The sequence below is a fragment of the Cylas formicarius genome, unplaced genomic scaffold (assembly GCF_029955315.1).
Source record: "Cylas formicarius isolate icCylForm1 unplaced genomic scaffold, icCylForm1.1 PGA_scaffold_6__28_contigs__length_40554024, whole genome shotgun sequence".
In the NCBI taxonomy this organism is placed as follows: domain Eukaryota; kingdom Metazoa; phylum Arthropoda; class Insecta; order Coleoptera; family Brentidae; genus Cylas; species Cylas formicarius.
The window spans coordinates 5,602,927-5,628,214 of record NW_026844347.1 but is presented as its reverse complement, the minus strand read 5'-3'; the positions used below and the strand labels follow the sequence as shown (position 1 = coordinate 5,628,214).

Genomic DNA, 25,288 nt, shown 5'->3' with positions numbered 1-25,288 from the left:
ACTGTTTAAAATTGAGATGGGTCTATAATTGGAGACTAACTTTTTATTTCCAGTTTTACATATGGGTTTGATAATGGCCCTTTTAAGAATTTTTAGAAATTTTCCCTTTTCAAAGCATTTATTTATAAGGTAGACTAGAGGTGGTATTAGAAATTCTTTGTTTCTTGGTATCTATCTGCTAAAGCCAACCACACACAATAAACTAGTTAGTTTCCAAGAGAAATACTTAATTATTATTATTAAGTGGGTATATTTGTTTCTTTGACTCTACATGGGTCCTTCGCAAAAAACTTATTCTTTTTGAATGTAAAAAAAATAGTAGCATCATTGTCCTGTTGAATGGGGTTTAAAACAAATAGATTCCCTCGAAAACAGCTACGTAGTCGAAGAGATGCGACGAAACGTGGACCCGGACAACAATGTCTTCGTGCTAGTCCTAATTTCGGGGATTCTTGAGCAGGATGCGTGTTGGCCTATCGATCAGGTTGGCGCCGGCGCTGATTCTCAACTCTCGCCGTAGTTAAGCCACCGCAGGAGTACAAAACTAGACTGTAACGGCGAGTCGAGTGCGGCACGGTTTAAAGGACGATGACAAACGGCGCCTTCTGTTGCAGTGCGGGGATTTCCGTTGTTTTTTTCCTTTAAGGACTTCATATTTCGGTTAATTCATGAACTAACGATTCTGCGGCCGCCGCTACAACTTTGCCGCAGAGTCCATTCGATGGGTAAGTGATTTGTACCTTGTTTGTAATTTTGCCGCCTAATTTTAATTCAAAGATGCCGCTTGATATTTTAGTGTTTTTGCGAAAATAACAGAATAGGAAATTGTTTAAGCAAATCTCGATCAGTTTTTTCATGTTTGCACTTTTAGCGGGATGGATTAGTTTAGCGTTTTATATGTTATCTATCGCGGTTTGAATATTTTTGTTTTCGATAAAGTCCTTGTTTACAACTCAGTTTAGTACATAAAAATCAGCAACTAAAAAGGAAATTGTCAATTTTTAATTAGTCGATTTTATTTGCAAAAAGGCTCTTCGGTTTCGCTGCACGAGTATAACTTCGATCGGTATGGTTATATTTCTTCCTAATAAATTTTTGGTTTTACAATAACAATTGCTTAGGTTAGTATCTATATAATTATCTCAATATTTTTTTATTATTTACTTCCGTTCCGCAGAAATATTTAATCAAATGCACACAAATAAATTTTGACAGCCATGTGGAGATTCGTAAAAAAAGTCGTAGAATTTTTTTTATTGTTTTTTCTGCTTATTGAAGCCAAATTTTAATAACGAATAATTATGTCTTTTGCCAATAAAATACGTGCTTTTTATTTTGCAACAAATTCGTAGTATAAATACATAAATGAATATACAGCAATAATTTATTTTACAAATGGGAAAACCCATGCAAATGATAAATTATGCAATTGATATTACACCAATGACATTAAAAAAGGAATTGAATATTAATTTGGTGCAATAATGGACTTATAATAAATTAAAATTACAATCCCTATGGGCGCATATCAAAAAACTCTGATCTAAACGAAATTAGTGCAGTTTAAGATAGAATCAACGTTAACATTCTCTAGGATTTTACGTCTTAAGATATACTAAAACATCTACATATTTTTAATTCAGAAAAACTGTTTCTTGATGGTAATATGAAGGATTGGAAATGACGCGTAATACATCGTGTGTCTTTGCCAGAAGCGGAGCGTGTATTTGATGAGCACGACAAGCTTTAATTGCCTTTAATGGCGAAATGTCATGCGTTTCCTGGAAACTTTTCAGTTCGAAGGTCAATTCCCAGAGGGATCGATTATGTCCTCTCTAATAGGAATTAAAAAGATAAGGCAGATATTGCAGTTCCGTATTTCGTTAATGGAGCGTTAAATGTATTTATTTCTTTGCGGAAAATGTCAATTTAATAGAGATTCGATTAATGAGGCGCTAAATATAACTTAGCTGTTATTACAGAAACTTATTCGGAGTTTTTTGTGTGTTCTGTTAAGAGATCAGATACTACGCTACTCAAATAGGACTATGTGTAATAGTATATTATGCAATAAGTGCGGTAAACTGAATTGGACTCACGAGTTCATTTGTCAAGAGCGGAGCGAGTGTTTAATAAACGAGTGACTTAAAAAGTTTAGCGAACGTGTTGCATACTATACTTTTTCTACGACCGTTAGTTTTGCATTTTTGCAAAACAACACGAATACATTCACTGAGATGACCGTCAGAGTTGACAAACGTAAAAATTCAAGGCGAGGGAAATATCTCCGAAAACATCTAATAAACCTGATGTGGTAAAGTGACGCTTCCCGCACGCTAGATGGGTGAGTAATTAGGTATTTTTTCTACTCCCGTCTGTAAAATACCCAATTACGCACCGATCTAGCGTGCGGAAAGCGTCACTTTACCACGTCAGTTTCGTTTCCCACGAATCCGAGCTATTTCGGACATTTCCGGGATTTTACCGCACAAGTTTTCCCACGCTTTGAATTTTGACGTTTGTCGATTCTGACAGTCATGTCAGTGAATGTATTCGTGTTGTTTTGCGAAAATGTACCCAAAAACTAACGGTCGTAGAAAAAGTATAGTATGCAACACGTTCGGTAAACTTTTTAACTCACTCGTTTATTAAAAACTCGCTCGGCTCGTGTCAAATAAACTCGTGACCCAAATGCCGTTTACCGCACTTGTTGCATAATATACTATTACAGACGGGAGTAGAAAAACTTAATTGACCTATTATTCTGGTATTTTTGACTAATCCGGTAGTACATTGTTTTCTTTACCAAAGTATTAAGTAATTATTACGATTCCTCTTATTCTCGTGTGTAGTATAACGGTTTGTATTGTAATGCAAGGTATTTGAAGAATAATTATAGACCTAATTGTCATGTTGAAATAAGAAGTTTTTTAATACTATATTTATTTTTATACTATATTTATTGATAATACTGGCACATATCAAAGTGTTCTATTGTTTCCAGACTGCATCGATTTCCATTAGGCTTTTAGTGTATATGTTCTCACTGGGGTACCTTATTGTTTCGTCCCAAGGGTGTCTGCTGAACTTTAGCGATGCAGTCGCAAGCTTAACGCAACACTGTTATTTATAAAGTCTTCAATTTGTAAGCCGAAATTGCATGTAAAAGAACAATTTTGTAACATTTTATTTTACTTTAACATAATTTAGTTATAAGATTATTTAAAAAGATGCGGTACATCACTTATGTGTATTCGGAAATAAAGTAAAAAACTCAAAAAATAAATTTTTTGGTCAATTTTTTTCATATACTAATAAATGCATTCATGAAATATTCTTCTTTATAGTCAGGCATTATATTCCTGTTATTTTTTTATACATGATGTCGTTCCGCTAAAAAGTGTATTAAATATGTTTTGGGAATGACAGTTTAGTTAACATGAAAATCTAGAGCATAAAATGAATGTAACGATACTTTTACAAAAAATCAAAACTGAAACTAATCTACCATCGGTTTTATTCTTACACACAGCAGTACTGCCTATTTATAATAATTATTTATTATCTTTTGGTTAGTTTTGTTTAGCTTTCTAGCCACTCAATACTGCTCTTTCTGTTCTTAAAAAAAGTAAGCTCAAATTACAGCCTTACGTGCTGTTTCCAGACTAGAAACGCAGTGACCCAATTCCTCATAATGTATCGAATAAATCTTTATTACTGTTATTGGAAAACTTTGAAAAGTACCTACAAAATTAAGGTTTAGAGAGAATTTATTTCACGAGGAGTTTTGAATTCTTTAGGGCAATTTCGGCAGATTTTATCAAGCAATAATTTTGCATAGTCGATTTTAAGCGAGATAGGAAACCAATTAAATTCGTTGGGTTCGGGATTGCTTTTTCCTGTAATTAATTTAATGTATTACATTTCAGTTCTGCTAAGTTGCCGGTAACGGAGCAGAAAATCAAAACACCTGTGTATTCAAAGTTTTTTTCGTGACTATAAAAAATGGGGTTGGAGTTGGGGTTATGTTTGAAAATGGGGTTGGAGTTGGGGTTAGTTTCATGACTTCATTCGAATTATTTAGCTTAGAATTTGCTCTGTTTAACCCTTTTCATTTAACAAGTTAAGCAAAGGTTATCTTTAAAGTCATTTTGAGTAACATAAAGAGCATCACCCAAGTCAAGACGAAAATATTTGTTTAAATCTTTATTTCTTCTTTCAAAATTCACAAAAATATAAATATTCAGTTAAAAAACATATTAATAGTGAAAAATACATGCTTATAGTAGGTTACGCGTGATTACCTAGTTTTCTATTTTCTATTTTCGCGAAACAGTAAATAACAACAGATGTACGCTACTTAACATTGGTGAATTTATACGCAAACAATTCTTTTCGCTTCATCCTTGATATCGCATTTAGCTTAATGATGTTTACGTGAAGGATTTAGATTAGCCGTTTGCTTATTTTGTTCGAGCCTAAACAGGAAAAATATATTTTCTTAAAGCGACAGTTTAATGATACTGCTGGGGAAAGTGACAGTTTTGATTAGTCGCTCCAGTTGCTACTACTAATTAATCAAAATGTATATGTACGTATGTGTATGTATATGAATATATATTAAATACCACAACGATTAAACTAACCTTATGGCTTGTCGGAAAATACAGAATTCTTAGACCTAACATAGGGTCACACGCACACACTACGCACACAGACCGACACCTCAATGCATTTTCATATCACCATCTAACCCAAAAATCATCGGTTATCATCTCTTGTTTACAGAGCCGTAAAACTATCTCAGCCCGCGTCACTGAACCCAGAATTAAAACACTGTACCACTGCTCCTCTCTAAACCTTCTAATAGCAATGAGGCGGAAAGCAAACCCACACTTGCCACCGTTGTCCTTCCTTACATTCAAAACATCACTGACGTACATATCAAAAGTTCTATATAATGTCAAAACCAGATTTACCAAAAATCTCTCAACATCTTCGATGCCAGGCGTTTACAGCATTCCATGCATATTGCGGCAAAGAATGCATTGGAGAGACTGGACGAAAAATTCCAACTAGGCTCAAAGAACATGAAAGAGCCTTAAGACTAAGACAAATAAACTCATCAGTAGTCATTCGAGACGATATTTATGCCCCTGATTTAGCTCCGCCTCCGTCAAACAATATATAAAGAGGTATAATGTAAAATGCAAACCATTTTCAGTTAATCTCTGAAGAAGCCAAAAGTATAATTGGCGAAATGTTAGGAAGTGCGACTCAACTAAAATCGACGCAGGAGGAATTCAGAAGTCTTGTCGGTAGCCTGTGGAAGTTTCTGTGAAAAAAATATCGTCAATCTCATCATCTGCATTGCAGAACTGCAATTATCTTATTTATTGCTTAGCTTTTTAGAATTTTCGAAATCAGTCATGCATTGTAACAATTTTATTTCCTGTGGGAGAGTTGTCGAGAGAATGATATTTAGATCGTGTTTTTTTATTCCATTTCCTGGGAATAAATAATAAATGTAGCTCCGCAATACAAGTTCCGCTTGTAAATCCTTTAGGTGTCGTGTTAAAGTTGAAAAAGTTTGGCGAAAAGCTTTGAGAAGAGCAAATATTTCACAAAAGTCGAAGAAAAAGATTTTTTACAAACTTGGCAGGCGGTCACTTGTTGTGGTTAATTTCCTGTATTATTTATAAGAATAAACTGTACAATGAATTCTGGTATTTTAAGCACGTCATAATTTTGGGATTAAGACTTAATGTTGAAAAGTAAACTTATGTAATTATAGCTAGTTAGGGTAACCACATTTTTTCAACACAACAACACAGGTTTTGATCGTTTTCTAATTAGACGCGATTATATATCAGTGCACCTTGTTGCCTAAAGCTGCAAAATGCTAAGAATCAATATAACTAATTTCTAAATTATGTATATCTATTGGTTAACAAGATTTTGCGTCAAAAATATAGCAGCCCGTGTCAACAGTCCATAACGTCGCAATAATTTCGCCATCTTTCATTTTGGTGTGTTCAATCGCACACGAAAATAGAAACTTGAGAAAGGAGGTAAATTTTAAAATCGAATGTTACTGTGTTTTAGTTTTTGATTATTTTATTTGCTGATACATACATGATTTATATACAGATAGATGCAGCCGTAAAATAAAACGAAAGCACAACATCTCACACTGGACTAGTTTAAATTATTCCTTAGAGTTTAAATCAAATTAAGAACTAATAGCAGCTTTTTATTACAGTACTGTTATACCGGCTTAAGTATCGTTTAAAGACAAATCTCAGAGCAAATAGGTCAAGATCCGGAAACGTGTTCTCAACTCGGGTACGGGTACATCTGATAATTATAGAGTTAGAAGAGCAGTTCGAGTGATATAATACAGCCAACGTTTGCTTGTTTCAAAGAATGTAGGGATTACAGTTAAATTATATTGTTTCCAAAACTAAAGGAGATTCAACCAAAACTTTATCAAGAAATAATAGAGTGAAATTTGTTCTACGATTTTCCAAAGACAATAGAAATGCAGGTTTTCACAATAAATAAAAAAATGTCTCTATAAAATCTATAACTTATAGCATTTACAAATTTTAATTGTAAACTCTCCAACGGTTCGATATTGGATTCCACGAATCCGATGTAAAACCCAGGTCGCTTACAGAGTCCGAAAAGTTCACTTTGTAGTTGCCTAGGTAAACATCTCGTTTAATTTGCAATTGTCGTATTTTTTTGTAAATGAAATACATTGACATTTGACAAATCTCTGCAATAAGATGTAGTCTCCCGCCGAGTGGACCAATTTTCAAATTTTTAGATCATTTGCGTATTGCGTAAAAACCACTGGTAAATACAGAGGAAAATGGCAAAAAATAAGGGACTATTGAAATTATTTTCAAATTATTCTGTGACCTTCGAACAAAATTCTCTTTTAATATTTGTATAAAATAAAATTTCAAAAACTAACTTTTTTTTTGATAAATTTATTTTGAATTTATATTAATAATATGCAGAGATATACACTAGCGCGTTATACGCGCATTAACGGTTTTTGTTACAACATGAAAATATTTTATTTATGTAATCATATTAATATTCCCCCTTATAATAATAATAAATCCACGCAAGTCATTGAAGCGAAGAAAATATTGATTCAATTCATATTTGTCGCTTCGATCATAGATAAAGCCGATCAGCGCTCCTTGATCACATAAATAAGCGAATCTTTTAAGCGAGCGTTATTAAAAAGATTTATTATTATTACCATTTTATTCGTTGGCAGGTATTTTTATACATATTTGAATGCTTTTAAGTCTGCAGTGCCGATTTAGATTGGTGATTTTGATTATGACAACAAAAAGTGAAAATTATATGGTTAGACTGGATATTGCTGCTTTTCAAAATGTCACACAAGACATGTATAAAAGAATATTTACATGACTCGGACTATTATACAAATACACTATTATACAAATATATTTGCATTACATTGTTATACAGCCTTCCGTATAATTTTTTTTTTTGGCTTTATATGAGATTTTTTTTTGTATTAATCAGTTATTTTTGTTGAAAGTATATAGCTCTAAACTTTCCTTTTAAATAACTTATTTTGATGTTTTAATTAATCTTAAAAAAATATGATCTAACCTTTGACAAGATCATTAAGATCGTCCGTAAACATAATTTTATTTGAAACTTTATTATTTTTTATACTTTTGAATGTGATAAATTCATATTTCTCCAAATTTGTCTTGTGGTACTTGGATGACCACGAACTTGAATTGTAATAATTTCATCCTCTTTATTTTGAGAAGAAATCTGCGACAGCAGCTCTTTATGTTCTTAAAGTTTTGTAAGACATTTAAATTTTGACAGAACTGAAGTTTTGTAACCTCATTCTTCTATCAAAGGAAATTCGAGAATCAATTAAAATAGTTAAGCACCTAAACACTATAAATTGCGACACAGGCTTTGATTTTACTTTTTAATTTTAATTTAATTTAACTAGCTAAAGTTATCGTGTAAGAAAAGAATTTAATTATAAGTAGTACATTTTCGCATTTTAAAGGATTGATGCGTATTATAGTACTATCGGAGAAACAGAGGAGACTAATATTTGTACGCTTCATAAGCGAATATGGATTCCTATTAAGAAGGTTTGTTGAGATTTTCGAAGGTTACTTTGGAGAAATAGGAAATTATCCTCCGATCCACTAACAATCTTGGAGAAAACGAGAGATTATAGACTGATTTACGAACGATAATGTATTTCAAATAAACAACGATAACTATTAACTGCTTCAGGACCAGTGAGCACCATTAAGCGGCTCAATTGAGCAGAAGCAACTACCCAAACACGAAATGAAGCACTGACGGCCTGTTCTAGTGGAGGTAGTGAAGATATGATCCTAGTCACCAAGGACAGAGACGCACCGCAGTTAGAAACTAAATACAAATAGGATTATCTATAACGAATGTACACAAATTCTTTCTTTAAAATGTGGATCATAATATTTATAAAATAATAAATAGTTAATAGCTTACAGCAGCAGAAATTCATTTTTTTCAAATACCTGCACCTAATAGTCTCACTTCGCTCATCAATTGGTTAGAATTGCCGATTTACCTTATACCTAAGAGATTACGTCATTATTTTGGTTAGTTTCATTATTAAAGTTGGTAAAACATTATGTGATTCCTATACACACAGACATGTCACGTGAGAAATATAATAAAACCCTCACGCCGATAAGAAACACCGAAAGATTGATAGGGAGAAAGGGAATAACTACCGACAATAAACATAAAGGCGCTGTCAGAAAACAGGATCCTTTAATCTAATCCTAACCTTTGTACATAAGATGAGAAAGCGCTAAATTTACGGAAAACGGGTTTGTGCTGCATTAGACCTTTTTTCTGGGGTATAGCTTAACCCTTTTTATTATAAAAATCCCTACTACCTCAGAGAGGTGTTTCTTATATTACAAACCGGGTTCCACCGTGAATATCGTTATGGGAACGATAAATACCAAGTAGTAGAAGGTTTCCAGTATATTTTTGTACTCTAGCTACAGTATCAGAGATGCACAAAAAATGTAAATACGGAAAATTCATAGTTTTAATGAATTTTGGGATTGTGTTAAGAAATATTATCAATTACATCGAAACGCAACGAATAAGCAATTGATAACATTTTCTCTTTAGTTTGCAATGAAAACAAATTTTTTAGCATACATGTAAAATAAAGGAAAGGAATACAAATTTGTAAAAAAAAACTCCTTTTTGTTAGGCTTAATAAATCAACAAATAGATTTTTTTTCGATGGATTTAACTTTTCTTGCCATTTTTTATTAGCAATTCTTGACTAAAGTATGGTCGATTGCTCAGGGTTTGCTAAAACATAAAGCATGTCATAAACGTCAAATTATTAGTAATACAATTTAATTCGAATTTGGACGAAACGGTTTTAAGTAGCATAGTTAGATTTAGAAATATAATAAAATTTTCAAAAATTACCACAGAACCTGCTTAGCAAAATTAATAAAATAGAACTATTGTACCATATTTTTAGTAATAATACAGGTAAACCGATTCTTCAATTTATTACGTTTTTGCTTCCCCTGAAAATTACAATCATATTATACAAGTATTGGTAACATTATTGTTTTTGATTCTGAATACAACAAAAACTATTTCAAATTGAAATAAAAAATCTATCTTGAAAAAACCCTACAAGTCAGGCTCGATATGTATGGAACAATACCCCCTTAATGGTACTTTCGCATGTTATTTCAGTTGTCGATAAATATTTTTCCGGGAATTTTAAATCGCGTTGTAAGTGACCAAAACCTATAAATTAGGTAAACACTTCTATTGTTTCTTTGCTAGTGGTTTAATATTTTAAGTCTCTAAGTGGCGTTGTTCTTTATATTTTGTAATTTATATTGGACTCATGTTTTTGTGTTTTTTTTTCTATAAAGTTCTGACAATATCATATTTAAGTTTTTTTTTAATAATAAAAATAATAAAGTGTCGTATTAAATATAAAAAAAATGTATGTTGAAAAGAAAAGTATTGGTTTAATTGGTATTTCAACAATTCCCAAAAAGCAGCAACATCCCCAAAAAGAAAAAATCATTTGATTAACGATGCGCCTCGAAAACGCCGAACGCTTATTTGATTTATTAATTCCTGCATTGCAGCATCCAATTTGAAACATTCGCGACGAAGGACTAATTGAAAATAATTTATTACTTCGCAAATCAGGAAGATTATTCGATTTGTCCAGTAATTGTATCGAACTGAAGGTCGCAAGATCGTTAATTTGATGTGACAGTGGAATATTTTTACGTGTTGTGAGTTCAACTGGACCAAGAAGGGATATTGGATGACAACAAAATGGCGCTCTATCTCACTTTTCTGTAACAATTTTTGTTAACTATATAGCCCTGCTAAATTTAACGAGCTACGGCTCAATCTTTTTTTGTTATGGGGTACATTAATTAAAGATACTTTCTACTTTACTCACGAGTTTGATTTGACGCGAGTGTTTAATAAAAGAGCGACTAATGAAATTTATCAACCTTAGAGATTTTTTTAACCATTTAAACTCTATACATATATCCTAACATGCGTTTTATGATTGGATTTGAAACTAATAATAATCTCCTATTCTCAGATTTTTTTATCAGTAGAAAATTGGACCTAACATTGAGTCATTCCGTTTAAAGAAAATCTTCTCACACATGCATGATATGTGGTCAATGATGTTTTGAATATAAGGAAGAACCACATTGCTATTGAAAGATTGTGGTGAAGTGTATTTTGTGATGGAACCCTTAATATCTTTAATTTGGAAATTATTAGAGAGAAAGCAGGCAGGTGTTTTAATTCTGGGTTCAGTGACTCGAGATAAGATAATTTTAGTGCTCTGTAAACCAGGGTTGATAACCGATGAGTTATGGGCTGGATCGTGAAACCTACTAGAGGGGCCAAATAACAAAGGTATCATCGACGTTGCGTTTCCATAATTCTGGTTTTGGATGAAAGGTGTGGAGAGCTTTCTTTTTAAAGGCTTAGAGTAGCTGTTCTAGATCTTTGTTCAAAAATTTGACCGTTATAAGAAAATATGTTCCAGACAAGCATTTTCAATTAAGATAAGAAGGTTTGATTCCAGATTCTCGGATTTAGGTATATCTGAAACGATGTTGAGTGCTTCAAGCATACGAACTTTGGTAAAGAGGGATTCTGCATCGAAACTAACTAGAATATGTTTTGTATCTAATGTAATGCTTTGTAATTGTTCAATGAAAGGAATTAAGTACGAAATTATCAGCTTTCCCTGAAAAGGGTTTTAATAAAGAAGTTAGATATTTTGCTAGAGAATATGTTGGAGAACCAATGGTGCTGACAATAGGTCGAAGGGGTCATCCTGGTTTGTGAATCTTTGGGAGTCCATAGAGACGAGAAATTTTAGAGTCATTTGGGGTGTCACATTGCATAGATGACGCAGGATCTTTTAAAAGTTGACCCTATGATGCGTCTGTGAGAATATCTTGAATCTTTTCCTGATATTAATTTTTGTTCATGACCATTGTAGCATTTCCTTTATCTGCTTTTAGGATTACGATGTCGGGATTAGATTTCAGAGATTTTAGGGCAATGCGCTCGGGCTTTGCAATATTAGATTTAGGAGGTTTTGATTTTTTAATGATTTTTGCGGTTTCATATCGAATTTCTGTTTGAGAGTTTATGTCGAAGTGTATCAGCTGTTAATCTTTGAAAAAAAAATTCTACAGATCGTTTTTAACTCTCTCAGGTTAAAATTGTTTAGATGGTTGTTTGAACAGAAATTTCAGATGCAGCTTTTAAATATTGTATTTTAGTTCCAAATTGGCTGGTAGTATCACAACCACTTACAGCATGTAATGCTGGCCAAATATTGCATATGCTTGCACACAGTGATTCGCAGCTAAATGGCATCGGAGAAGATATTTATTTATTATATTTATTTGTTATTATTAACCGTTGAACCATAGACCAAGACAATCAATATCGGCTAGCTCTTTCCAATGATAAATTGCCAAGATGCAATACGTGCGGATTCATCCTTGAACCGGCTTCAAAGCGTAATCGTAATTCAAGTACCTCACAAAATGAAGACCCCTTGTACCTTGAACAATTTTGTTGGATCATCAAAAGTTTTTTTTACAGCACGACGAAAAATATCAACTAGTTATTTTACTTATGTATATTATATATACTTATATATTACTTATTTGACCAATTCTTCTACAACAATAGCCAAACAATTGTAACCGCGATTCGGGTTATTGCTTTTTACCGATATGGGAATCAGTCATCCAAATGTTTATATTGCTCCTTTAGCTCCGCCTCCCTTAAACAGTATTTAAGCAGATACAGAGTAGGGTGCAAATGAGTTTCAGTTAAACTGTGAAAGAAGCTAACATGTCGATTGGTGAAATGTCAGCAAGTTCGGTTCCTTAACAATCGACGCAGCAGCTATTTTCTGACTAAAATATTTTTTAAAACTTTGGAAAAGTAAATAAAATTCTTAAATATATCAATCTGTTTGCGTTTTTACTGAAAATTTTTGAGAATTTTATTATTTTAAAGTATAAGAAAAACTTATAATAATATGTCAATGGCTTCAACAAGAACTATATCCGTAAATAAAGTAGTTAAACGACGAGAACACCCTATTCCGCTATTGATATAAATGGGTAAGAGAAAGACAACAATCCCCATTAACTAGCCGGACAGTTTAGAGCGATTTCACTGCCCGTCAAAGAGGTAAAGAAGACCGAGGATAGAAACAAAAAGAATGTTTCCCAAAAAACAAATAAGCAGGTTGTATAAGATGGGGATGTAGATGCAGATAACCTGTGCGCCAAACGAATTGGTAAATTTAAAATTTAAAATTACGATGAAGTTATGAAACGTGAACAAGTGTTTCTTTCCTAAAGTAACAATAATTTGTCAAATAATATTAATTCTGAGGTTATTTGTTTGCACATTCATAGCCAACTTTGCAACGAATCAGCTAAAATAAGAAACGACTTTTTGCTTACTGAGAGCACTGTTGTTGATGGTTGAAACATGGTTACGTTGTTACTCATTATACCTATACGTATTATACGTATTACTTTTAGCGTGGAACTCTTTTTACACTGGTTTCTTGGCGGAGCTGCGGCGATTTATTACTGTTTCATGGCATCCATGGAAGTGTAAAATGTAAAAGCAACAAAGGAGAAGAGGATAAAATAGTCTTTATACCTAAGGATCCTTTAAATACATTAACTATTATTATTATTAATACGATCCTAAACGATGGATGGTATAAATAAAAAAAAAAAGTACCGTCCGTTTAAAAATTACATTGCTTTGCTGAACTTATGTCACCTTAACGAGCAATGATTAGATTAATCATTTCACAAACCAATGGAAAGTATGTTTCTCTGTATTAGGTGAGGAGTTTTGAGTCATAATAATTTTTTTATGTAAAAACTTGTCACATTGCCTTTAAATCAGAATCAAAAGTCATGGTCATATCGCCTTAAGTACGTTTGTTTAAGTTCGAGTTATATTTGCTTTGGAGTTATATTTTACAACTGGCATCTGTGACGTTTTTTGACTTAAGGTCAGTGCTTATATTTACGTAGAAATAATTTATTGCTGGTAGTTTCTTTGGTATAAATGTTGTCTCACAGTTCCCGATTAACTTTCAACTGGTGCAAGTTTTGTTTTTTGCTTGCTTTATTGTGAAATAAATTTTAAAAATACTTTCTCGCTGTAAGAGAATTCAAGTGGTCTGGGAGCGTTTATCTTTAAAACATAAAGAATAAAGACTCGGCAAACCGAGCACGCAGGTATTTTTGTCATCCGCACTGCGATATGGGCTGAATAGACTGATACGCCCGGAAGTCAGCAAAGAGAAAAGGATTGGCATCAAAAATTATTTTTTTCGGAAAACTGATTTTAGTTTCGAATACACGTTGAAATTCGCAAAGTATGGGATGTCTAGGGAAGTTAAAATTAAATTATAGTAATATAGTATAGTAGTAGTAATTTAGAAGTGTGAAGCTATTTCTATATTTTCTACAATCAGCTTCTGTAAAATTTTTCGTTGCTGTATCGTTCAATGGTTCAGCGAATTGACGAAAATCAATAGCTAAGCACACAAATGATTTGTGATTGTAGACGATGCACTCACTTTTCCGGATAACGGTTTACAATCGGCTGGTCAATTTATAAATGTCCAAAGCGAGATCGCAAAATAGAAAGTCAATAAAGGAAGGACGTAATAAATAACGCGACTTCGAAAAAGGAAGTGAAAAAGGGCTCTGTATCGTAAAACTGCATCCCGAGCGATTTGTTTCCATTAATTTTTCGGAAGAGGGTAATGAACTCTCGGATGCAACAAACAGGTGCTACTTTTTCGATTTCACCTTAAAAAATATCATCCAACCAAAATCCGAGGAAAATGTAAAATAAAATAAAAGGAATTTCTTTTTAAGCAATGGACATGTACCTAAACAATTTTTTTCTGCCCGTAACTGTAAAATATCTTATTATCCATTGATTAAGCTGGCTGAAACTCCCACTTTAATGATTTCCGGTACTGTAGTCACGAGTTCGAAAGCTATCGAATGTTTTTAGTAGATTTCTTAAGCACTCGCGTCCATTGCCCAGAATCGTACTTGTGTCTAAAATTCTGTTTTATGAAACTTGTTGCATAATATACATTTTCTATAATAACTAAACGCAGCTAAGCTGGTATCTATCATGGCTGGGAAAACTGTATCAAATTGAGCTTGTTTGTAGACTTTTGTAGCTGGGAATATCACTCAAATTGCAACTAGTCAAAGTTGGTTAACTTAAGTTCAAACTGTTCATTGCTAAATTAAACTTAATTTTTTTAATGGACTTTAGATTTGTAGAGTGTTTAAGTCATAGATCGGAAACTACTAAACTATTGACAATGTCAGTAGTTGGCTTACAGATCATAAATCGAAAAATGTTGAAAAATACACATTAAAGAATTTTTGTTTTTTTTTTTCATTGAAATCTATAGTTTAATAAACATTGCTTATATATATATATATATCGAAAGAAACACTGTTACTTCCCTTAGAAGCTGAAAAAAAAATATTCCAGCCATAATAAAATTAACGTTGTTGATTAATTTCTGCATTTTTACCAAAAACAACGTTCTGCTAGTTCCCATTCCGGAATATTTCTAAACTAAGCTCAAACCTGGGTTAATGACCCTAGGTGATGCATACCTAATTCCGTTACACTTAATCATCGTAAGCGCATTTCGATTCCGGTTTACTGGTTTAATGATGAGTTTCGGATTTTAATGGGCCAAATTGAACACCATCAAATAGATTGATAACGTGACTTCCCAAATATCATCATTTTAATATGTACAAGTGACCGGCATCGAGATAAAAATTAGAAATAAGTGACACACTTAGTTCCGTTAATCGAGAGAGTTTATTAATTACGTAATTCATTTTATAATAATAAACTGTGTTTATTAAAAATCAAACTATTACGATAAATGTTATAATCCACGAGTGGCGACACTCGCAAGTTGCGCTCTTTTCTGTAACCACAAGAATGATAGCACCAACTTAATAATTGTTAACAAAATACAATCCCCTATATACCTACATCGTAAGTACAAGAAATAGACGCACATTATAAACTCATAAACTTTTGCTAGATACTGGCAGGCATAATAAAGAATATTAACGCTTTTTTGAAGGACTTTATTGTGGGGAGGGACGTTATAGCATAAGGTATTTCATTAAATATTTTAACTGCGTTATAGCTAAAGGATCTCTGGAAACCTACCGAAGTGTGTCTAGGAACGCAATATCTCAAATAATGACGGGTTTCTCGTTATGAATATCATTTCCTCTGCAAAGTTTATCAAACAAGTACGCTTTGCTATAGTCCAGGAGTATGAGACAAAATCGATAATGCCACTTGGACACTATTTCTTTGGAACGGGTGTAACTTCAGCTTGCTTCCAAGAGTCCGGAAAATCCCCAGAGATAAGACATTTGTTAACAAGGAAAGTGATATGATCGACTAAATACGAAGGATCATTTTTATAACATGCATGCCATGATCGTTAGATTTAATGAGCCATGATCGTTAGTTTTCATACTAATCAAAGTTTTATTAACTTTATAAACTTTTGCGAAACAGTATGAATTAGGACCAAATTGATTATTAGTATAATTTGCAGATACAAACCCAGGATGAATATCACCAACAGCTCCAAAAGAAGTTAAAGCAACATTAAAATTATTAGGTTGACCTAAATTGAAGTCTCCTCAAAATACGCCAATTTTTTTTAGGATCAGCCTTAAATGTACTTATCTCGACTGCCACGCAGGAGTTCATAAAATTTCTAAATTCTCTATACTCGTTTAAAGCAATGTCTGAGTAAGACATTTGTATCTAAAACTCGACCTATTTTTAAATTTTATTAAAAGTTTAAGGTTTTTTATAAGCTATAATTAATTCCTATTATTCGTAAGAGCGTCAACTTGTACGTTTATATCATCAAAAGAGTATAAAAGATCCCAGTTAATACAGGAAGTGGCAGGGCTACAAATGCGTTAGTTCTTAGGATATCGGCCCTGGCTTTTGTATATTCAGTAGCCGAATACTGCAGCTTTACTTCGTTAAATAGCGCTCAAACAAGAGTCATAGATACTTAACTAATTATAAGGTCCGTCCCGCAAGCCATCATGGAATTAATTCTAGTAATTTTTGTTCAACACTTCTTAAGTTAAAATAAGTGGTTGGGAATAATTCAATGCTTTTTTTTTTAAATTAACTGTTGTAGCTCCTAAAGATAGAATGTATTTTAACAAACTCGACCTCGTTGGAAATAGTATATTATGCAACAAATTTGATAAACAGGGTTTCATTTAGTGAGTGCTTAATAAACGAGTGACTGAAGAAGTTTATCAACGTACTGCATACTATACTTTTTCTATGATCGTTAATATTTGTGTACGTTTTTGCAAATTGCACTTTAGAGTCACTAAGTGACGTAAACGCGACCCTCGGAATTGGGAAACGTCAAATTATTAGAAACATCCGAAGGTTCTCGCGACCATGTGTTGGAATCTTAAAGTGACAATTTCCGCACGCATGCATAATTGGGTGTTGTAGATACGGCTGTAGAAAAAGAATTGCTCTATTGAACCCATTCTAGCCGTGATATTTTTATTTTTCAGTGATTTCGCTGTTTGGATACCCTTTGTTGAAGTTCATCTCTTGTCCCTATGTGTCTGTGTTTTGAACCCATCCGTTTAACAGTCTAGATACACCAATATTTTCCCCCGTACGAAGCCAGTCGCCCTTTCTAGGGATCATCGTTCTGTATGCTATATGAAAGCAATGTAAGCATAAGGTTCCCACCCAGGCTCTCTCCAAACTTTCTGCTTGGGTAAAATGTCTCTAAAATAATCATGACGTCAATGAAATAATGTCCACTTAGCGAAAGCTTTGACATTTTTAGCTAACAGAAAATAATTTCGTAAAGTGCTTTTATGGGGGTTCTGTTGATAAAATTTGCTCTACTTAATTTTCACATACGTAGAGCAATACCACAGCTGTAATTTTTATAACTTCATACCCGAATTTTTAATAAGAAGCTTTCATTAAAAATAATCAATTTCGATCAAGATATGGTATTAGGATTATCCCAATAATTGTTTCAACTTCTACAACTTAAAACGTATATAGTAAGTTCTGTTCGACCACCTGTTTAAGACTTTCTTTCCTTTATACTAATTTGTATACAAGCTTGTCAATAAAGCACTTTAAGTATTGAATTTGTTATGCAACGAGATAAAGCATTTTGCACGCAGCGCCGAAGCTATATTACTACGTCACTACCCTTATTATGTACAAAATCCATTAGCTTCTAGACTGCTTAGGGGTTAATTAGTCTACGAAGTGTGCATATCATCGGTTGACCTTAGCGTTTGTTCCGGCTCAAGGTCGACTTTAATGGTATCGCGGTTGGCGTTTGTCGGTGTGGAAAACCCGGAAGGTCAATGTTTTTCCGGAAAACTTGCAGACATTCGTGTTGTAAAGTTTTGGGTTCATTGTCTCACTGCGAATTAGGGAATTTTCGTTGCGATGTTTTTTTTTAAAATTTCTCATGAGTCGCCCAAAAACTCGAGGTGTGGTGGATGTCATAAAAGTTGATCTATCATCACTCACGATCGCTATGATTCTCATGCATTCCTGTAAATTTTGGTTTGATTTATTAATTTAATATTTGTCGCATGAATTTGATTGATACGAATGCTTTTTAAAGGTAAAAAATGTAAGTAATTAAAATAGATTTCTTGGGGAATTATTTGTAAAACTTTTGTGCCTCACGTTAGAGCTGAAACTATAAATATACTTAGGAAACTAAAACGAGAATAAAGTGGAATTTATGTTAACTTAACCTCAAGGTTATTTTTAACTAACCAAAATCACCAAACCGCTTTCTCTTATAAGAGTGTCCTGTTACAGTTGGAGAGGCAAATAATTATAACAATATGTTACTTGAGTGTTACCATCAACCTGTGGTAATGTATTTTTTAATAAATTTATGAGAACACTTATAACTATAATTATTTTAAATATTTTTGTAATACCGAGTCTATAATCTCTAAGATTGAATTGTATTCATTTAGTCATTCGTAAGTAATGTTCAGATTCGGTACTTTTGTATTTACTGTAATGTACTGTAAAAGGCTTTTAATTTTTTTTCTAGACGTAGCTACAATGAGAATTTTCATTTCTCCATAGATTTTTTTTTGCTCTGAGGAGTATACCTTTATCCTAAAAACATGTGAATTATTATTATTATTATTATTATTAAAACTTTCTTGAGTGACTATCACTTCAACATTTCTTTGCCGATATTGCGGTTTCAGCTAGTGGAGCAGTGTCATAATAACTGTTTTAATTGAATAATGGTAAATTACACTAATGCAGGAACGGAAAATGTGTTTCATGTAGGTAAGGGTGTTCAAACGGAAATTCTTTGGAATTGTGTCGTTTTTAGAGATACAAGCGTATTCTAATTGAAGAGCTCCTAAACGCAACTTGTTTACCAGGCTCCAGCAAAAGCCACATGAATCTAGAAGTTTCGATAAAACGAGTTTTGATATCGGCGGATACGGCAAAGTTCAAATACCCGGATTAAAAGTTGCTGTGTTAAATATTATTGAAGGGCAGCGGGAAGCAAGCACCAGAATAATTGTAACAGAATTAAAAATACTAATGCATCATCTGTATGGAGGATATTCAAAGCATAAAAGTTATATCTATACCACGTACACAAGTTTCAAGCTCTTTTATCAAGAATTATAGTTGTGATTTAATTCAATCCTCTCCACTCATTTAAAAAAAAATAGAAAATTATGTAACGCGATATTTCCCTATTGGCTTTTTATTTGTAATTTATATAATAAATGACCTTCTTCTTCTTTCGGTGCCATGCAGATTCCCGCTTAGGCGTCCTCCATTTTCCCTATCATATGAGTCTATTTACTGCAGCTTCCTGGAGCGCCTGAAAGTTGCTTATAGCCATCCACTGGCGGATATTTCTGAGTCAAGACGACTTTTGCCTTCCGATGTATCGTCTTCCACCTTCAATGTTTCCATGTAGTATTAGGCGTTGAAAGTCATATCGTTCTCCCCGGGTAAGAGATCTTTCGTTTTCTAATAAGTTCGAAGAGTTCTCGGTCTTCCAATCCAGCCATCCTCATTTCTGACCCGTTCCGTCCACGGTATCTTTAGCATCCGTCAGAGTCCAGTCAGAGTCCAAATTTCGAACTCTTCAAAGCGGTTGATAGAAACAGCTTTATGCGTCCACGCTTCAACTCCGTACAGGAGAACCGACCAGACATACCACTTAATCATTCTGTACCTGTGTTTGAAATTTAGATTCCGGTTGGTGAGGATTTTCTTTTAAATTTTACTTGTTCTATCCTGCATCTAATTTGAAGTTCTGGATTCTAATGGTCGTCCACCATACAACCCATTGGGTTGCAGATATAGGTTTGGCACGACATCTCTAGATATAACCATAAACTTCGTTTTGTTGGCCTTAATCTTTAGGTCCCTCTCTTGGATTGCCTCATTAACATTATTTAGTAGGTTTTGCAGATCGTTGCCATTATCGGCTATTATTGCGGTGTCGTTAGCGTAGCGTATATTATTAATTGGGATACTATTAACTATAATACCCATGAGTCTTTCAAATATTATTTCAGCCAAAGCTCTCTCCACATAGAGAATGTAAAGCATTGGGGATAGAATGCAGCTCTGCCTGATTACCTTCCTTATTTAAAATTCCTTTGTTGTTGGTGAGTTTTGAAGACTTTTTTCAGCCGCCTGGTGCCAATATAGATCAGTCCAATCCAAGTTTTTGAAGGTAAGTTATCAGGAGTTCATGTGTTATATTATGAAAAGCCTTTTCGTAGTCAATGAAACATATAAAGTCGTCTGCAGACTGAAGATGACCCCCCCCCAGCCTTGTTCCAAACCCTCTCTTAAAGCCAAACTAACTGAACCCACTGACCTCTTCGCACTTTCTACCCCTTATTTTAAATTAGGAATCACCCCCTTATGTTTTCCGTATTTTTTAAGGATCCTGTATAGTTGACATAAAGTAGTAAAGCTTCATATAAAACATCACCAACTAACCAAAAAATATTGGTACACAAATCATTTAAAATTCCAAAAATAGACATTCTTCGTAAGCTTTTATTATGGGAGCGTTCCGAGCGAATTTACAAATGCAGTTCTGATAAATTCGATCTTGTAAACGGAGAGAAATTCGAATACGCCAAAGTAAAATGCAAGCAGGGGATCCGCTAAACTTTATTCAGATGGAGATTTTTCAAGGACGGAGCTTCGAACCCCCGTAGAGGAAAGACGCCATTCGAATTTGTCAAGAACAGATAGGCACTTTCCACACAAGAGGACTACCGAAATGACAAAGAAACTGGGACAGCGAAATGGTCTTTAATTTTTCAAGGGGTCGAGTTATCGTAAGAACTATTTGGGACAATGATTCTAACCCACCCTAATGACGCACGATCCTTGCCATTTGTGAGCTTATAGAATAAAATTCCTTTTTTGTTTTTATTTAGCAGCGTATTTTTTTTACTCAAATTGACGAATTTTTATTATAATTAATGTAATTTGATCTCGTATTGGTTTTATTTTAGTGAAAAAGAAGACGAAGTACTTTTGAGTTCTGCCCATTTTATAAAGGAGTTTTTTTTAGCTTAGATATTCTGGTGTTATTTTGTTGAAGACCTTTACCAGTACTTATCTGGTGTTTCGACGAGTTTGTGATAATTAAAAGTCAAAAATATATTCACTTAATTCCCTACAGGCAGTTTCTAGACTAGTATTCTCAAAAACTAATTAGGCAAAACAATGTTGTTTTTCCACTTCCAAAATTTGTTGAATTAATGTAGAGATCGGTCATCTGGATTTGTTGCGTAATTCCTTTAATTAAGTATAATTTTCTACAATTCCTTGCGATTTGCCACGGAATTTCTTCCCAAAATTCCTCTGTAGTCTCTCAGATATTGATTTTCTCGAATTTCAGAACCGTCGGTAGTCCTGAGGTGCATTTCGTGAGTCCGTAATACTGTTTCAGCAAACGTTGTTCAGTCCCCAGCCCTCTGAAGACTCAGGGATATGGTACCACGTCCTAAGGTGTTGAGTTACCGGGTTCGTAAAGAAATGAACTATCGTTACATTTAAACCAGTCAACAAATGAATAACATATTAAAGTGAAAGAGCGTTTATGAATATTCCTCCGGGGCTAAGACATACAATCCAAAATCCCCAGGATTCAAGTTAAATTTATCGTTGTCATAGCAATCCCCTTTTCTGCCTTTAGGTTAATATATGATATATAATAACGTAAAGGTGTACACTAGCAGTGAGTTACCCAGGGTAACTGAAGGCGGTGTTAAACAAAATAATTTGCTGGCTTTCTGTATGTTGTATTTTGTAGGTAGCAAACATGTAACATTGCATTTGTTACCCAATAATTCGGAACTAGCAAAACTCAATGAAATCCAAATTGATTTTCTGAATTTCGTTTAAACTAACGACAAATTCCGAGCTATATTCCAAGCTTAATCCGAAATCTCAATTTCCTCTAACAAAGAAATTTATTAAGTTTGCTGCAACTCCATGCATGCTTTTAGCGTAACTAAGCCACATCAACGTCGCCAACAAGATTAGGCATTTTCATGCGAAACTACAACCAAATAAATTTAATTTGCGGCTTCGTTCCTTTGTTTTCAGGATTCGTGAACTAAGAGAAATGCGGCAAATCTACTTTCTATTTCTAATTAATTCAGCACATTCGTATAATAGTTATAAATATCGTTCAAACGTTACTTGGAAAAGTGACATATTTCCGCATTAGTGACTCTAATTTGTGCTCATTTTTATAATCCTAGTATCATCAGAAAATAAATTTGTTGTTTCTATCTTCTCAGAAAATTTCAACATTGAATAATATTATACATTTCTGAATAGAGGCCTATTTATTATGGAATGATACCTTATTCAAGAACCGGGTAAGAAATATTAGAAAAACTGAAGGGCAATAGTTGTTTGGATCCACTATATATATTCGTAGATAACATTCTTATTTTAAATAGAACGACCCATATAATAAGGCATTTTTGGATTTTTCGGAGCTTTATACATATATTTGTTATATAATGAATAAAATGAATGAATTGTTAAGTCTAACTTTGTGTAATTTCAATTTTTCAAAGAAACTTCCACAGGCTACTGTAATACTTTTTACAAAACTTCTGGATTCCTCCTGCAACGGTTTTTGCTTAGTCGAAATTGCTGACGTTTCGCCAATCATCCTGTTGGCTTCTTCAGAGCTTGACTGAAACTGGCTCTTATTTTAACCTCGGCTCAGGTCTCTACCTGTCACCAATTTGGGAATCAGTCATCCGCGACGGTGTTTATACCCCCTCATTACCCCCCACCCCCTTCAAACAATATATAAGCAGGTACAGAGTAAAATACGAGTCAGTTTCAGTCAAGCTCTGAAGAAGTCATCAGGATGATCGGCGAAACGTCAGCAATTTCGACTAAGCCAAAATCGACGCAGGAGGAATCCAAAAGTTGGTTTAAAGTTATTTCACATTGTAAAACTTCTATATCGATATTAATTGACCAAGTAGTTCCATAATCCTAAATGTTCTATTATTCGTTTACCACATTCATTAAATCATAATCTATATTATAGATTTATAAAAATACGCCAAAAGACAGTGCCATTTATGTAGTGCCCAACTATTTTTTTTTTCGTTTCTGATTCAATGATTGAGTGCCATCGCCGCTCAAATTTACAAACTAAGAGTCTCTGATAGTACAGAAATGACCATACAAAACACAATCTAAAAAATGCTTTATCTGCAAAGTATGATCACTATGATATTGTCCAATATCATATTATATGGTGATATTTCAATGTAATTTTATACGAAAATATTTACTTGGATTAGAAAAGAAATACGAGATTGTCTTTAGTATATTCGATAGTTCTATGAAATATTAAGTAAATTTGAAAAAAGGATCTTTATTAATCCTTTATTAATCCTTTATTAAAGAGAAGAACTTGTGGATTTAAAGCAATTCATCAAATAATGTATGCATACTCTATTTTCGTGTTAGTCGGCACTTGTCATTGAGGACTCGCAGAAATAATATTACGGAGGATCACTTACATGTAATTTCAAGAGTGAATCCAACAACAATGGTAATGAAAATCAATTTCATTACTTGATTTGTTTCGTTTTCCGCTCAATTGTAGGGAAACTAGCGTTCCTATTAGTCGAAAATATACTAATATATTAATTGAAATCCATTGACCCGAACAATAATTTTTCAAAAAATTGGGCTTACCTTTTTATGACTTTATGGCGTTTTATTTTAATAGAAATTTAATTGTTAAGAGTATTTCATACATAAAAAAAATCAATTGGCTGCAGTTCATCTGGAAGTTGAAATGCGGCGAAATTATCTTAAATATTAACCTGCAGCACGCGGATGGGATGCACTAACGACCCTTAAATAGCTTGCAGATTGGAGTTGCTTAACAAAAGGTGGAAGGTAATAATCACATTATTTCAAATTGGCTAGAAAATTTCGGGTTTCCAAGCTATTAAAGTTAAAGTAAGTTGCTAAGGTAGGTAAATCTGTGTGCGAAACAGCTACGGCTTGAAGAACAAAGTTAAATCCAGATTAAAAAGTAAATTAACTTACGCAATTTATTTCTTTGTTTCCATAAAAAAATTTTTTTTTATTAAATGGCAAATTGATGCTGGGTAGGAAAATATCCGCACGTAAAACTGCCTGTCCTTGGAAGTAATCTTAAATGCATGTACACTAGGCTCTGTTTCTCGAGCGAGAGATTTATATTTAACTGTAAAGCTTAGTTATAGTTCCTAGGTAGTTGACCTACCTGTGACTCAGTGTTGGCAAAGTTCTTTCGGTGTTTCTGAATTTGTTGGTTAGAAACTGCGGGTTCTGAAAATGAGAAAATTATTATTTTCAATGTCAACAATTTCAACAGTCAACAATATATCGACTTGTACACAAGGATAAACGCTGTCCCATCAGGTCACTGAAGAGAAGTACAGGAAGAAAATAAACTGTAATAAATGACATTTATTACAGAAAATAAACTGTAATAAAAACATTTTTTCAGCAGTATTTTGTCAGAATATGCCTAAATCTCGTTAAATGTTCGAGTTGTAACGAGTAGTGTGTGAAAATTGCTATTTAGAAAGGAAATGGCGCAAAGTGCTGGTTAGTGGATGAAATATAGGGGCATACGCAGAAGATCATTACCTTCTCTTCGAAAATATCAACGCCGCCTACGGCGCATCAATTTTTATTGTAGTGCAGCCATTATATTATCCAATATCTATAGGAAAATACCCAATTATCTAGGATTCCGAAAGCGTCATTTTTGGTATCCATCGTAATGATCCATGCCATACACTCGTGCTGATTTGCAAAAATGTACGCAAGAACTCATGGTATGCAACAAGTTGCCAAAATTTTTTAGTAACTCGCCTTTTATCGAACTTGTTGCATGTTATTAAGAAAAAAAAATTCTTCCAATCTTTAGAACAACTTTCCAATACTCGTAGTC

General features: G+C 33.5%; 1 protein-coding gene across 1 annotated transcript in view; it reads left to right on the top strand.

Moving 5' to 3' along the window:
- The first annotated feature begins 542 nt into the window (after positions 1–542).
- The window catches only part of LOC132702876 (heparan sulfate glucosamine 3-O-sulfotransferase 1), a 93,742-nt gene continuing 68,996 nt past the window's right edge, over positions 543–25,288 (top strand). Inside the window, exon 1 of the mRNA XM_060671721.1 lies at positions 543–725. The gene's annotated coding sequence lies outside the window, so the exon portion shown is untranslated. The remainder of the gene's footprint in view (positions 726–25,288) is intronic.